Below are 15,161 nucleotides of genomic sequence, written 5' to 3'. Positions count from 1 at the left end.
GCTTTTCACACTCTTTCTTGCATGTGCTCTTTCTCTTTCCCTTTATTTTCCTCTCATTTTCTCTCTTACCCTGTAGGGAGACACTTTGTTTGCTTAATAAACTCCCTTATGTGATTTCCAGTGTCCGGTGTGGTTTTCAAGGGATCCTTACAGAATATTATTTTATTAGTAATAATTTCCACAGTGATTCACGTACATGCAGACTCGTTGTGGGGGTTGTAAGGTAAATATGTACATAATAGTAAAAGGGAACAAATAGTTGGAGACCATGGGAATACAAGGTTAAAAGAATAATTCTATAAAGTGATCCATTTTACTGACTCTCCACATGCTTTCTTTGCCAAAAAGCTATCTGCCTGCAGCCCTATCAGGCCTGAAAGTCAGGATATGTCACATTTCTCAACAAACAAACTGAGGCAGGGGAAAGAAATTCTGGCAGTCAATGTAGAATATGAATGATTGGGATTGAGAAGATCAGGGCTGGTTATCAAAGAAAAGGTCATGGGTTGCTGAGAGCTAACTGCCAGGATCACACTTCCCAGCACAAGGAGTTGCTAACAATTAGCCCCTATGCTGCTCCTTCCTAAACTTCCTCACATACATGGAAGAAGAAAGAGAAGTTGGGGTGTTCTGGGGTCTATAAAAATGCAAGAAACACCCAGCCCCATGGACACCCAGTTCTGCCCCACCCCCTCTTCCAGAGAAGTCTACTACAGAGTTTTAATCTCTGTCCCTGGATTAAAACTTACTTCCAATATTTTTTTAGTGTTTCTCAGGTGTTTCATCTTCAACACTGGGGGAAAAAGGATCTGAACCTCACCTGCAAGACTGGTGTCAGCTGGGGTTTATCCAGGATAACCATGGAGGTAATTTCCTACACACCTCATATCTTTCACAGGTGTGCTTTTACATCTTTCTATCTCTCTTTCTTTCTAGAGTACATGAGCTCTACAAAAGTCTTCCCACCCTTCTATCCTGGCTTTGGCATGTCTATGCCCCTGGACAGAAACTCCTACTACCAGTTTACCTCTGAATCTGAGGAGTTGAATAAAGTAGGGAAGCAGCTGGGAGTTTGTGCCTGGGGCCACACCCTGGTGAATCTGAAAGGCTTCTTCCCTGACCCCCTCTCCTGACAGCCTTCTGGGTTTCCTGTGGTAACTAGTTGATCAAGTGGTGCTGAGCCAATGTCCCAGTAACCTATAATAGGTGTGTATGAGCTGACCATCTTTTCTTGTCTCTGCTCATTCCTCCTGAACACCCCCTTCCCTTGACCATTAAACTCCAGCCATGAGAGAGGGACTTTTTACATAAAATGATTCAAAGCAAAATCCTCAGTCCTTCAGTTGACCTATTCCTTAGATCTCACCAGGAGAAGGGCATTAAAAGTTCAACAACGACTAATTGTCCTCCTTGCCCACTGGAGATTCCTTTGACCCACAGCAAACTTAAAGTCTTTATTCCAGCATTTACCCCTATTGTTTTCTGCTGCCAAGCATGAGCTCAATACAAACTGTCCAATAGAAAATCATGGGCATCAGAGGAAATTATACATTTTAATAGCATTTTACAGCTTAGCCTGTTTTGGAAAATAGGAGGAAAATAGTCTGAGGTTCCTTTATGGAGGTCTAAGAAATTCTCAGTCTTTATTTAAAAAAAAAAATTGTGCCAAAAATGTAAATTAGACTCAGGTATGATCAGCCATTTGGAGTGAGGCCCAATCTCCCCCACAAAAATGCAAAAAAAGTTTAATAACTAATTCTAGGCTCAGCAAAAATAGGTCAGGATTTATTACAAGAAAGACATCTAAGAATCTCATGGTCTCCCAGGGTAACAAGACACATTGTAGGTTTGGATAACCTGGAGGCTTATACCTTTTTCATGGCAACCATGAAAGAGGAGAGGTGTTATGACCACAGTGGTGAGTTATGTGGTAAGGTAGGAGCTACTCCAGAGGACATGGGAGGAAAGGAGGAAACTGCTGACCCCCAAAGGCTCCAGGAGTTACAGGCTTGAGGATCAGGGAGATGTCCCCTAGCTAAAGAGACAGTTTCCCCAGAGCAGGTACTCATGTTCTGATCCCTTTCATTCATTTCATTTTTTTGTTCAGAATGAAGCTTTGTCCTAAAAAGTAATAAGGGGAGATGACATAATCACAGTTGATAAAAAGGAGATGCCTTATAATTTTCTACATCCAAATCTGGCCTAATTTCCAACTAAGAGGATGAAAACTGACCAAAAGTAAAAAAATGAAAAGCATAATACCCCACCTTAAGAGACAGATTTTACAAAAGGGGGAAGGAAAAAGAGTTAAAAATGGCCTATGGATGAGGTTTTGCATTTCACATGTCAAACAGTAGTTTCCTTACTCCCTAGGTTTCTTCCAGATCTCTGTCTCTCTAAAGCTTGCATCTGAAATGTAAGCTACAGGGACAATTGTCCAAAACCTGCTTGGAACCAAAGGGAAAAAGAAAGGTGTCACTTTTAAATTTAAGCTGCTCAATGATCTGAATGTCTATTTTATAGGCCCTTGCACTTTGTTAGTTTACTTAAAAAATCCCTCGCTAAATGCTACAGTACTGAGAGGAACAATAATGATCTCTTATGTACAAGCTTTCTTTTCCTTGAGAATGTTTGCCTAAGGATTTCAGGGTGCTCACATTCTTTATAAATGGGGACTGACTTTACTCTGACCCAAAAGTGTACTCTGATAGGATGAAGATGTTCCACATGCTCCTTTACTAGAATAATTACAACCATTTCACTTTTTTAGGACTCATGTATTTTTTAAATTTCTATATTTTTGAGATCATGGCTTTGTGGTAAATTCATATTTGCTCCAATGTGCTTAAATAAATATAACCATCTGATCTATTTGTTTATCTGATTGTAAAGTTTGGGTTGTTTTGCTTTTTGTTTTTTACCACTCTGTCTTTAATCAGAGGTCAATTACCCAGAGAAAAGCACAAATCCTTGTTTCCTCTTGGGTTCTATGTATATATATTTTTTTTACACCTGTGTATTGTATGTGTGTCTATATGTGTGTCTCTGTTCATATATCTTTGACATGGTACCAAAATTAATCTATAAATAAAGAAGCACTCATGAATTGAAATGTAAGAAGAGGAATAAATCCAAATACCTTTTAGTTCACATGAAAAAAGAAAAAACTTCAATTTAAATTGGGTAAACAGATGAAAGCAAGATGTCTTAGTAATTACTGACCCACAAACATTTCTAGGTGGTCAGACAATTAATATGATGTTTGTTTAAAATATCGAGAATGTAGAATCCATTGATTGTATGACTTTATTTCAACAGGAAAGATATGGCTGATACTGCTAACTACATTTGTCTGATATCTGGGTTATTACATTTAAAAATGAGTAAGTTACATTTAACATAAATGGGATTAATCATAAATATGTTTATTAGATGAAATGTCTGATTAATTTACAATGTTAAAATGCTAAAATATCAATTTCTCTAAAATCAAGTACTTTAGACTTTTTGAATTCCATAAAGTAATATATATAGATTTAAGTTTTGGGTGTGTTTTCATTAATTGAAAATAAAAATGACAAAGAGTTTAAGATTGCTCTGTTTCTGTGTCTTCAATAAAAGCAAGGTTACTAAGAGTTAAAATTCTAACAGATGTAATTCTATATACAAAGCATACAAAATTTTCAGTTGGGTTTCAAATAAAGTATTATATAAATATTTTATCTTACTGAAATGGAGTAATTAGTCTAAATTCAGATTTTTTTAAGGATTCTTTCAGAATGTAAATTTTGAAAAGGGTCAATAACTAAGAAAGAGATATATATAAGAAATTCTTAGGTATGGAAGCATTTTAATGTGGAAAATAGAAGGAAAAAGGTATATTCTGGATAAGAAATTCTTTTTGATGGTAAAGTAAAAAAGTTGTAGAATGTCTAAGTAAGTAGCACGGTTTGTAATTCAAAGGGAAACTCAAAAATTTGTGATTAAGTTGGTTATAATAAGCACAATCAGGTAAAACTATGTAAGGTGGTTTTATAAAGTCAAATATTAATGTACTGATATAAACCAAACTTTAATCCTCTATGTGTTGAGCAACAAGGGTTTCTTAAAACATTACTCTACTCTTATGCATCTAGATAATTTCTTTTGACTATTAATTGTTTTAACTAAGGGAAACTAGTTATGAAGGAATTAGAGTTTGTGCAACTCTGGTTAAACAACTACTATTATTTTAGTGCATTATAATACACTATGGATTCTAAATTTGTTTTTTAACTAAACTTGAATAATATAATGTCGGGGGCTATGCCATGCGTACTACGCCAAGATAGCGCCTGGCAGCCAGCCAGAAGTTGTTTTGGTCACATAGGCAGTGACGAGTTTAATTAACATAAGCACACTCAGGTGATTTGTCATTGGCTGTATTCAATTAAGTCCACACATACAATGCATGCACATTTGTTCTCCAGTGCTTCTGATTGTGCCTGCTCGTTTTGACCTTTACCCATGATTGGGCAGCTGGCTCCTTGCCTAATCTTCACATAATTGGTGTCAGCCCTACCCTTCACCTCCTGGAGGGGATATAAGCCGGCTCTCCTTGAGCGCCAGGGTTCTAGGTTCCAGGTTCCAGGTTCCGGTTCCTGTTCCTGTTCCTGTTCCTGTTCCTGTTCCTGTTCCTGTTCCTGTTCCTGGGTTTCCTGAATCTACAATAAACCATTCCAAATTCAAGAGCCTTGCTATTCTTTTGTCTCCCATACCAAATCGACTCCGCTGGACAGCATCAATATAAGAACATCAGTGACATTGTGGTGCTGTAACTAGCTTCTTTGTATACTGGGTGCATTCAAATCCTCCAAATATAAATATGAATCTCTAAAATACATGATTTAGAAGAACACTTTACCAAGCAGCATACTACAAACTAACATTTTCTGGAGCAAGAGTCTCTTTCAGACTTATACAGCAATAACACATTTAGTTGGGAAATTATTTATATCTATTAATGTTTCATAATTGAATAAAAATAACCTGTCATCAATAAGTTTGGTATAACATTTTGTGTTAGTCTGTACACTGGAATGGGAACTTAAATGTATTTTTTGAAGGTAATAAGAAAAGATTGGTTTATTTAGTGGTTAACATTGTGAAATAAGAAGACATTTTCCCACTTTCCAACAAAAATGGATTAAAATCTCTCATTTCTTTCATGATTCAGATTCGATGTTGAATTGTGTTAACTAACATTAGGAAGCAATATATAACAACTTTATAAAATAATATTTTAAAAAGAGGCAAATTAAACTTCAGAAATAAAACAAGTTATCTAAGATTTTCACAAAGCCATCTTACGAATACTGATTCTCATCTTATTTCATCTTAGAATAACTACTAAAATTCATTCAGAGTTAAGTTCAAAAGATATTTTTTTTATAAAGATTACTGTGCTATTTAAATAAACAAGGAATATAATATATAATGAAGTAAAGTTTTGGGATTTTAAAGATTATGTTTCTTGGTTCATAGCTATGATACAAAATATTGTTATTGGTCTTCTTAATTACACTTTTCTATTTTCCTTTAAACTTTATAATTGTTGCCTGTTGGTGCATTATAGAAGTGCAATTTCTAAATAAAAACCTGAGCTAATTAGAAATAACAGGCCATCTCCTATAGGACACATGATAAAAACTAAAAGTTATGGATGTGTTTCTAACAACTCTGAATATGTCTCTAAAAGTCTTAATTGTCCTCCTCTTACAAATAAGTAGTATGTGAGTCACATGATGTCATTTTCATGGATTTCAGAGACCAATTCATACTACTGATTGCTTTTATGGTAATTGTTTGTGGAAAAAAAATGCTTTCCTGCCTTATTTATTATTGTGTCAGCATGATCCCTTCCCCAGGTAAAACTCATCTAGTCACCCAACAACTACTACTGATACCAGCCTTGGAAATCAGAATTGGGTCTTGGTTCTCCAGTATTGAAGATTAAACACCTGAGAAATGACAGGATAAGCATAAAGAACAAGTCAGCTCCTGTAGGAATTTCAGGTCAGTCAATGTACAGAGGAGCAAAAGTCCTTAGAGTCCAGCAATCTCCTCAGGACAGAAGAGGTGCTCTGTTTGAATGGCTCAGAAATGCTCTGCATCTCCTCTGTCCTTGAGGCCTGGAGACATTATCTTATTATAATAACCTTTGGTACTAGTGAACTCTGAGAAGGAAGCAAGTTATGTGATACTCACATGCACAAAGCTAACTGCACTATGTAACCTAGTGCAACTCGATATGACCCTGGAATAGATAATAAACTATTATCTGGCTTTCCCACAGAAACCACTACTTCTTCCTCTTCACCACCCTGTGTGCTGGCCTCTTTATTTGCTCTCCACTTAACCCTTATAGCTGGACTCTAATTAACCTTTAAACCTCCTCTTCCTTTCTTGCCTATATGCCCAAAGTCAGGAAGGAATATCTCCAAGGGCTAAATCATTTGTGTTAGAAAGTGAGATCATTTCCCCCAGCAGAGGTATTTGCAGCAGTTGAGCAACTGTATGTGTTAGCATACCATTTCCTTTTCTTTGATAATTAGTCACCATCATTTCAACACAATCATTTATTATCTATGCTGACTATTGTCCTTGACCTCTGAGTTATTCCCTCCTTGGCTTAAGGGAACCCTTACTGCTGTAAGGGGAAAGACATGAACTGCTCTAGCTGCTTCAGGCTGAGAAGGGATGATGAGGGCAAGCAGTTTAGGTTTCTCCTTTATGAATCTTTGGTTTTTTTTTTTTTTAAATGTTTTTTTTTTTTTTTTGTTGTTGATGGACCTTTATTTTATTCATTTATTTATATGTGGTGCTGAGAATCGAACTCAGTGCCTCACAGAGGCTAGGCAAGCGCTCAATCACTGAGCCACAACCCCAGCTCCTATGAATCTTTGGTTTTATTGAGGGGGTCTGCGGCAAAAGTCTGGTTCAGAAAGAACAGGTTGTAAAGTCATCAGAGAGGTAGGTGCTCTTTGTAAGAGCCAAGAAGTCATGTGTATTGGGTTGTGATTAATACCGAACAAATGCCACAGTGTCTGAAACATGTCAGCGAATATGATAATGATGACAGAGACCAGCAGTTTCTTCACCAGGAGGTGCAAAAGCTAAGATATTTTTCCTATGACAAGGCCAGTGACAACATGATCTCTATTTGGACATGTAAGTCTTTAAAGGTATTAATTGCATTGCCAGAGTTATCACGAATGTAAATACAGCACTTAGATCTATGTCACAGATGCCCCCATGAGATATCTTAAATATCTAATAGCATCTGATTTTTGTAAAATGCCTTTCTATTGGCATAATCTCTACGTTTAGTACAGATACCTTTATTTCTGTCCCTTAGGGGTATATAATCATACTAGCAAACACAGGTTAATATTACATACTTGGAGTTTAAGGGGATTGAATTGACTACAAAAAAAAGTTTTTAACTCATACTCTCTTTTGATAATGACCAGGTTCTCCTGTCTAAAAATCCCTCTTTTATATCCTCAAGTATTACTTACTCCTGCTGGGGCTGTCACAAATGTACATCTTAAGTTACATCAAAAGGAATATATATATAAACTTCCTGGAGATTAGTGAACTACCTGGTATGTGGGTGGTGAAGATTTTATCCCATTTCACAGGCTCTCTCTTCATGTTATTCTTTCCTTTGCTGAGAAGTTAGCTATTTGTTTGAATTCATCCCCTTCCTGTTTCTTGTTTCTTGATTTTGTTTCTTGTGCTTTAGGACTCTTGTTAAAGAAGTCAGGTCCTAAGCTGACGTGATGAAGGTTTGGGCCTACTTTTTCTTCTATTAGGTTCAGGGTCTGGTCTAATTCCTAGGTCCTTAATCCACTTTCAGTTAAGTTTAGTTCAGGGTGAGAGATAAGATTTTAATTTCATTTTGCTACATATGAATTTCTTGTTTCCCCAGCACCACTTGTTGAAGAGGCCATCATTTCTACAATGTATGTCTTTGGTGCCTGATCAACAAATTTATGAAAAAATGTTCAACATCTCTAGCTTTAGAGAAATGCATATCAAAATACTCAACAATTTCATCTCACTTCAGTCAGAATGTAATTATGAAGAATTCAAACAACAGTAAGTGTTGGTGAGGATAAGGGGAAAACATACACTCATACATTGCTGGTGGGACTCAAATTGATGCAACCACTCTGGAAAGCAGTATGGAGATTTCTCAGAAAACTGGGAATGGAACCACCATTTGACCCAACTATTCCACCCCTCAGTTTATACCCAAAGGACTTGAAATCAGTGTACTACAATGGTGCAGTCACATCAATGTTTATAGCAGCTCAATTCATAATAGCTAAACTATAGAACCCACCTAGAGGCCCATCAACATATGAATGGATAAAGGTAGTGTGGTATATATACACAATGGAATATTATTCAGCCTTAAAGGAGAATGGCATTATGACATTTGCACGTAAATGAATGGATTTCGGGAATATCATGCAATGTGAAATAAGTCAATCCCCAAACAACCAAAGGGTAAATATTTTCTCTGATATGTGAATGCTGATCCCTAATGGGGGCAGGTAGGGAAGAATGGAGGAACTTTGGATTGGGCAGAAGGGATTGAGGGGAGTGGAGGGGTTGTTTGAATGGGAAGTATTGTGGAATAAGTTGGACATTATTAAGCTATATACAAGTATCATTGCATGAATTGTGTGATTCTGTGTCATGTACAGTCTGAGATGTGAGAAGTTCTTGTCCATTTGTGTACAATGAGTTGAAATGCATTCTGAATGTATAACTAATTAGAAAAAATTTAGGAAATCAAAATAATTAAATCCTGGAGAGAAAGAGTTTTTGTTTCCTTTTACATGCGCAGTTATGGCTGTCTTTAGTTGTAAATTTCTTGCCTGGTGTTTAAGACCAAGTTGATCACATTGATCTTGTTCTCATCTATAGTTAAGAGTCAGTTGAGATTCCTCAGGGGTTAACTCTTGGGAAGTTGAGAAAAGCCTCTTAGTTCCTCTAGTGCCCTCTTCTAGGATAGGTCAGGGTCTTCCTGACCATATGTGGCTTCCCTTGAAATCATTAGGTATATTTCCCATTCCAATGTCCCTTCTTCCTTGTAGTATGTGTACTCTTTGACCCTCTGAAATCCAGGTTCCCATCATTGATCTCTCTAATCAGGAAGTTATGTGGCCCAGGGTTGCAAAGCCCTTAGGAAAATTCAGTTGTTCCTTGGGTTTGAGCTTCCTCAGAGAGCATGAGTTAAACATTGGCTACTTTCTTTCTTGCCCCTTTTTCTTCCTTTACATTAGTCTCCAAGTTCTAGTTTTAAACATCTGTCAGTACAGTTTTACCAGTCTTGCAGTAGGAGTAGTTTTACGTTTAACATTCATATCTTTACAGTTACTTATCCTTTCTGTTTTATGGGACTCAGTGTTAGTGCTGAAAGTTAGCCTTATATCCTGTGTGGTTTATAGATAATGACCTGTTATCTGAATTTATCTTATTTGCATTCAGAAACAATCCTTATAAAATTTCTGATACCTTACTCTACTTTAATAAGATGAAACACTTTATATTTTATAGTCCTTTAATTGAAACCCAACTGTAATATTTAGTACTCTTTGTATATAAAATTACAACACATATTTAATGTTTAAATATATTAACTCATGGAATTTAAATAGTCAATTGTGCTTGATTTTATAATTAGCAGTTGATGATTTAGCATTTTAACTCTGCAAATTAATCAGATGTCTTCTGTAATAAACACATTTATGATGATTAACAATTTATGCTAAATCTAATTTACTCATTTTTACTGTAAAACTCATCTATCAGACAAGTATCATTAACAGTATTAGCCATCTCTTCCCTGTTGAATGAAAACCTTAGAAGCAATGGATACTACATTCTAGATATTTTATAGAAACCAACATTGTGTTGTCTGACCACCTATAAAAACTTGTGAATTACTAATTTTGAAGATACCCATACTCTCTACTGTCTACCTAGTTAAAAGTAAAACTTTTTTTAAGTCACATGAGCTAAAAGTTACTTGAATCCATTTTTTCATGCTAAATAAAATTAACTCTCCAAGAACTTTGGGGTTTTTCCCCTAGACATCATCAGAAGCAGCCAGAACAAGTTGATGCCCAAATACTTTAAAAGAATTAGGAACCCAAAGTCCTTGAGGGGGAAATGTAAGGGGACAAATGAAAACCATGGGAACACAAGGTTGAAAAAATAATTCTATGAAATGATCCACTTTTCTGACTCTCCACATGCCTTCTTTGCCATAAAGCTATCAGCCTACAGCCCCACCTGGCCTTAAAGTCAGGATATGCCACATTCATCAGCAAACAAATTGAAGTGGGGGCAGAAAGACTGGCAGTCAATGTAGTTAATAAATTATGAGAATTGAGAGGATCAGGTCTGGTTATCAAAGAAAAGGCCATGGGTTGCTGACAGCTAACTACCAGGATCACACTTCCCAGCAGAAGAAGTTGCTAACAATTAGCCCCTGTGCTGCTCATTCCTCCCTTCCTCACATAAACGGGAGAAGAAAGAGAAAATGGAGTGTTCTTGTGTCTGTAAAAGAGCAAGACACATCCAAGCTCAAGGACACCCAGACTGGAAAAGAGGATGCGGTGAATATCAAAATAAATTAGTCTTTGTTTTCCATTTTTAAAATTTTATTGATTGATGCATTTCTAAGAAAAAATAAGCAAGACTAAGGAGTAGATAAATTTGGTGAGGGAATTATCTGGGGCAGAAAAGGACTATTTTAAGTAAAATGAAATTCAAGATGAAATATGAAGGATTAGCTTGAAAAGGCATCTCAGACAAAGGAAACATGAAACACAAAGACTCTTGAGAGATAATTGTTTTTCTCCATGGTAGAACAGTGGTCCACATATCAAGAGCAAGACACACTGGAGGGAGAATGTGGGTCAGAACAGCTATGTTAACCAGTTTCACGGAGCAGAAAGTGCTTTTGGACACAAATTACTGAGGTAGACTATGTGGCTGAAGGGTTTGAAACTGAACAGAAATATATATGATTTAAGATTTAAAATATCACTCAAGTTGAGGACTGTAGAGAGGATTATGGAAAAATTGGGCTTATGTGGATATACACTTGAAAATTGTCAAGGGATGCAAAAAAAAAAAATACTGAAGAGAACACAAAAGAACTTGATGCTTGTGGGCATGCAGGTGAAAAGTTGAAAGAATGAATGGAAATGATGTGCATTTTGCAGTATTGATATTAGCTGTTGAGAAAGTACTGTCATTGTGTGTGAAAATTTTAAAAAATGGAAATGTCAACAATGTGCATACTGCGCAGCTGAAAATCTAGAAATCATTTTCTTGTTACTTTTATGGAATAAGCTAAACTCTCCAACAATTGAAATATAATCCTATTTTTGCTGCTTATAATTACCAAAATTTCAAAAATAATAAAATTATTAATAAATATATCGGTAAAGTGGCAAAAATTTCATTGCTTCTGGAAATATGAAATGATGGAGCCACCATGTAAACATAGAAGTTCTTCAAATGTTTAAAAATAGAATTACCATGTGATCTATCAATCCTATTCTGATTACTTATCTTAAAAACTGAAATCAGGATATCATAGGTGTTATTTGCACTCCCATATACATTGAAGTATTATCCAAAATAGTCAAGGTATGGCATTAAGCAAAGTGTCCACTGATGAATGAATGGATAAGGAAACTATGGAATATACTTAAAATAAATACTATTCAACTTTAAAAAAGATTGACATCTTGCTATATGACACAGTATGAATGAGTTGTAGGGTGTTTTGCTTGGTGAGATAAGCCAATTAGAGAAAAAACAAATACCACAGAATTTTACTATTACCATCTGAAGTGGTAATGCCATGGACTCACATAAAGTCTTTCACTCAAATGATCCTTTACACTCTCTCCTGAGCCCTATGATACATAGCAAAAGTAATAATTGAGTTGTTTTTAAGTTTTGGATAAGACTGGAAACTTGACCATAACTATGCTACTTCTCATGTTCATTAAGTTATAATAAAAATAGAAATAGAACTGAATATTAACATTTTATTATTAAATGGAATATATATATATATATTTTTTTATGAATTGGCCTGAGAAGTTCCAGAGAAATAAGTACATTTTCATAGCTTACTTAGAATTTCATGGAACCTAGTAATATTTCTAGATAAATCTCAATTATCCACCATCATTGAACCACCGAGAAATTCCTTATTAAAAGCCGAGAAAGTATTCCAGGAACAGTTTATGTAGGCTTGCATTATATTCACAGCGCAGCAGGAAGTGGTCTTTGATATTATCGCATTCAGCAATGTCACTGAAAGGTAATTGTGAAACAAAATCTTTCCAATTACAGAATATGAAGCACCACATCTGGATAATGTTTGGGTTCAGGCAAGGAGGGAATAATGGCTTGTATTACAGATCTACAGCCAGGGCAGTGATTAGTGGGTTGACTAGTAGAGCAAAGACTTGATTTAGAGTGGAAGATTAAAGACAAGAAAGTCCAAGCTAGGATTATGTCAATACCTCTTGGATTTGGAATAGGTATATAGGATGTTCACATTCCATGGCACTTCCCACCAGAAGGTGTGAAATCCTAAAAGTATCAATAATAAAGTGGACAGATGACATGTCCCATAGTAGTTAATCTCTTTCTCCTGACCCTCCAGATTTGGTATAAAACTCATGTACAAAAGATCAGTGGTGACTGGAATGGGGACTATGCATTAATGTTCAGCATGAATGTTATCACTAAAATCAGTCTGGCTACTAAAGCTGCCATGTGCTTTATCTGTTAATAATAGCAATTATATCCACAACTGCTTTCCAAAAAGACAAATTACACTCTAGAGTTCTAGCTAGCTATAGGTAACAGGTTGTCTGCTCACCTTCTACCCTACAGGATGCAACAGAAGAATTTATAATCACGGTAGCATTTCTTCCATGAAATTCGGTGGACATAATGAAGTCCTAGTGAAAAACATTGTATCCGTCTTCATGTTGAACATGACCAGGTAATATATTAATAGGAAAGAAAATACAACACGGTCAAATGTTCACTAAATTTGCAGATTTTTCTCATGTTATCATTACTTAATGACAGCTGTTTAAGATTTTATTTAGGAGACCATACCTTAGGTATTTGAAGGGATATATTGAAGGATATATTGTATGTTTTAAAGCATAACCTGAGCTATGATGCCTTTTTATTTTAGTTTGAGTACTTAAGTCTAGAAGTCAAGAAGTTGAAAAGGAGAATGGTGCTTATAAGAAGTAGGCTTTATTTTTTCTCTCAGAAAACTTTGTCATTCATTATTATGATCAGGAGTCAGAAAGTTTGGGGGTTGTAATTTTCAGAGAAGAAATGATTCAACCCAGGATTAGGACCATGATTACTTACATTGGAAGATATGAGTGTTCTGTTATTATTCTGAGTTTCTCTTTTCCAAATTCAGTTATAGAAAGCAATGCTATCTTGTATATGTGGTGACTGGTCCAACTAAGTTGCAGAAACATGTTGGATGCAGGCAAAATTCTGTCTAGTATTCAGCACATTACTTGGAAACAACTCAATTCTCCGATGTTCAATAGTAAAGTACAATGAAAAGTTGTGAGAAATGTCAAGAAACATGTTATCATATTGATTTAGAATTGATGAAGTTTTGTTCATCCTGCCAGTTAACCTTAAGCACTGGAGAAGTGGCCAAAGGATGTACACGGAAAGTATCTGAACAAAATAAGTTAAATTATTAATTTCAGCCTCTCCTACAAATCCAAGGGCTATGAAAGATCTATGCAAAAGTATTGTATTGATGTGCAGAGACCTCTGTTTAATGGTATTGAGTTTCCCCATCTGAATAGTTTTAGGAATGACATTAAAAGAAGTCCATTCCCAAACTTTTTTTTTTTTTAATCTACATACATACTTTAGGTACACGGATATACTGTAGCTACCCTGGACTTTCTGCCAGCTAAACCTTCTTTTGATGATATTTAGGCAAAGGAAGAGACCAGCAGGATATCTGAAAACAGGGGAAGAAAAATCCAGTGAGCTGGAACTCTTGTATACCAGTGAGTCTTGTATACCATGGAGGCTAGGCTTAGGAACAAAAGGGGACCTGAGCCTCAGTAGGGCTCAACCTACAGAATAATTAGTTTACTGTTGCTCCCTGGAGGAATTCCAACTGCAGAAGACAACCTGATCATGGAGTCAGCATAAAAACTCTTAATCAAAATACAGTAAAGTGGTAAAACTCAAAACACATCAATATGAACTATCTTTTTAAAAGTTCTTCAAATTTATCAAATGCATTTTGAGCCTTCACAAAAAATTTAATTTGCATTTTTTGTAATGTATATATTCATGAATATATAAAAGTCATATAATTATTTTTAAAAATGAAGTCATTTTCAACATATCACATAAAAATGAATTAGAATTTTAAAAATTTCACTTGGCCAATGAATGTAATTTATGTCAATTTATGTGTCAGATACTGAAATGAAAACAAACTACACATGTATTAAGTTTACAAAACATAAAGAAAGTAAAAGTTTAATATATTTGCTAATTTAGTGCAAAGATGATTCAAATAGCATTATTTGTCTTTAATCAATGTTTTTTCTTGACAAATATTTATTATACCATATTCTTATTCAAGCTGATAGGCTCATATATCTTTAGCATAACTATTAATAGATGAATTTAAACTTATAGAAGATAGAGATTGGAAACAATGATCTCAAATTGAAAATAAGAATTTTCTGACAGAAAATCAATAGATTATAAATAGACATCATAAGTTATGAATATTAATGATTTGAAACATAATGAATTGTTACTTATCAATAGTACTATCACTTAAAATTTCATAAAATAACTAGTTTTGTTTGGTGGTCCTGATTATTTTGTCTTAAAATGATCTCTTCACCTTTATTCCTGATTCTGAAAAAAAAAATATTGATATCTTCCTTTTCTGGAAACAGTACCTAAATCCATCCAGCAGAGAACACACAAGAATATTTGAAGAAAAGCAGGAAAAAGACAATGATTATCTAAATGTCTTCAATGAAAATTTT

General features: G+C 35.2%; 1 long non-coding RNA gene across 2 annotated transcripts in view; it reads left to right on the top strand.

Annotated features, from left to right (window-relative positions):
* The window catches only part of LOC306669155, a 98,235-nt gene that overhangs the window by 41,420 nt on the left and 41,654 nt on the right, over positions 1–15,161 (top strand). The window contains exon 2 of one of the 2 annotated variants that reach the window (XR_013766038.1): positions 13,419–13,759. This is a non-coding gene — a long non-coding RNA (uncharacterized lncRNA). Of the gene's footprint in view, positions 1–13,418; positions 14,991–15,161 lie in introns of those variants that run through there. The other variant, XR_013766039.1, reaches the window with a different exon arrangement.

The sequence above is a fragment of the Sciurus vulgaris genome (assembly GCF_902686455.1).
Source record: "Sciurus vulgaris genome assembly, chromosome: 9".
NCBI lineage: Eukaryota > Metazoa > Chordata > Mammalia > Rodentia > Sciuridae > Sciurus > Sciurus vulgaris.
Note: the sequence above shows the minus strand (reverse complement) of the source record. Positions and strands in the feature narration are given on the sequence as shown.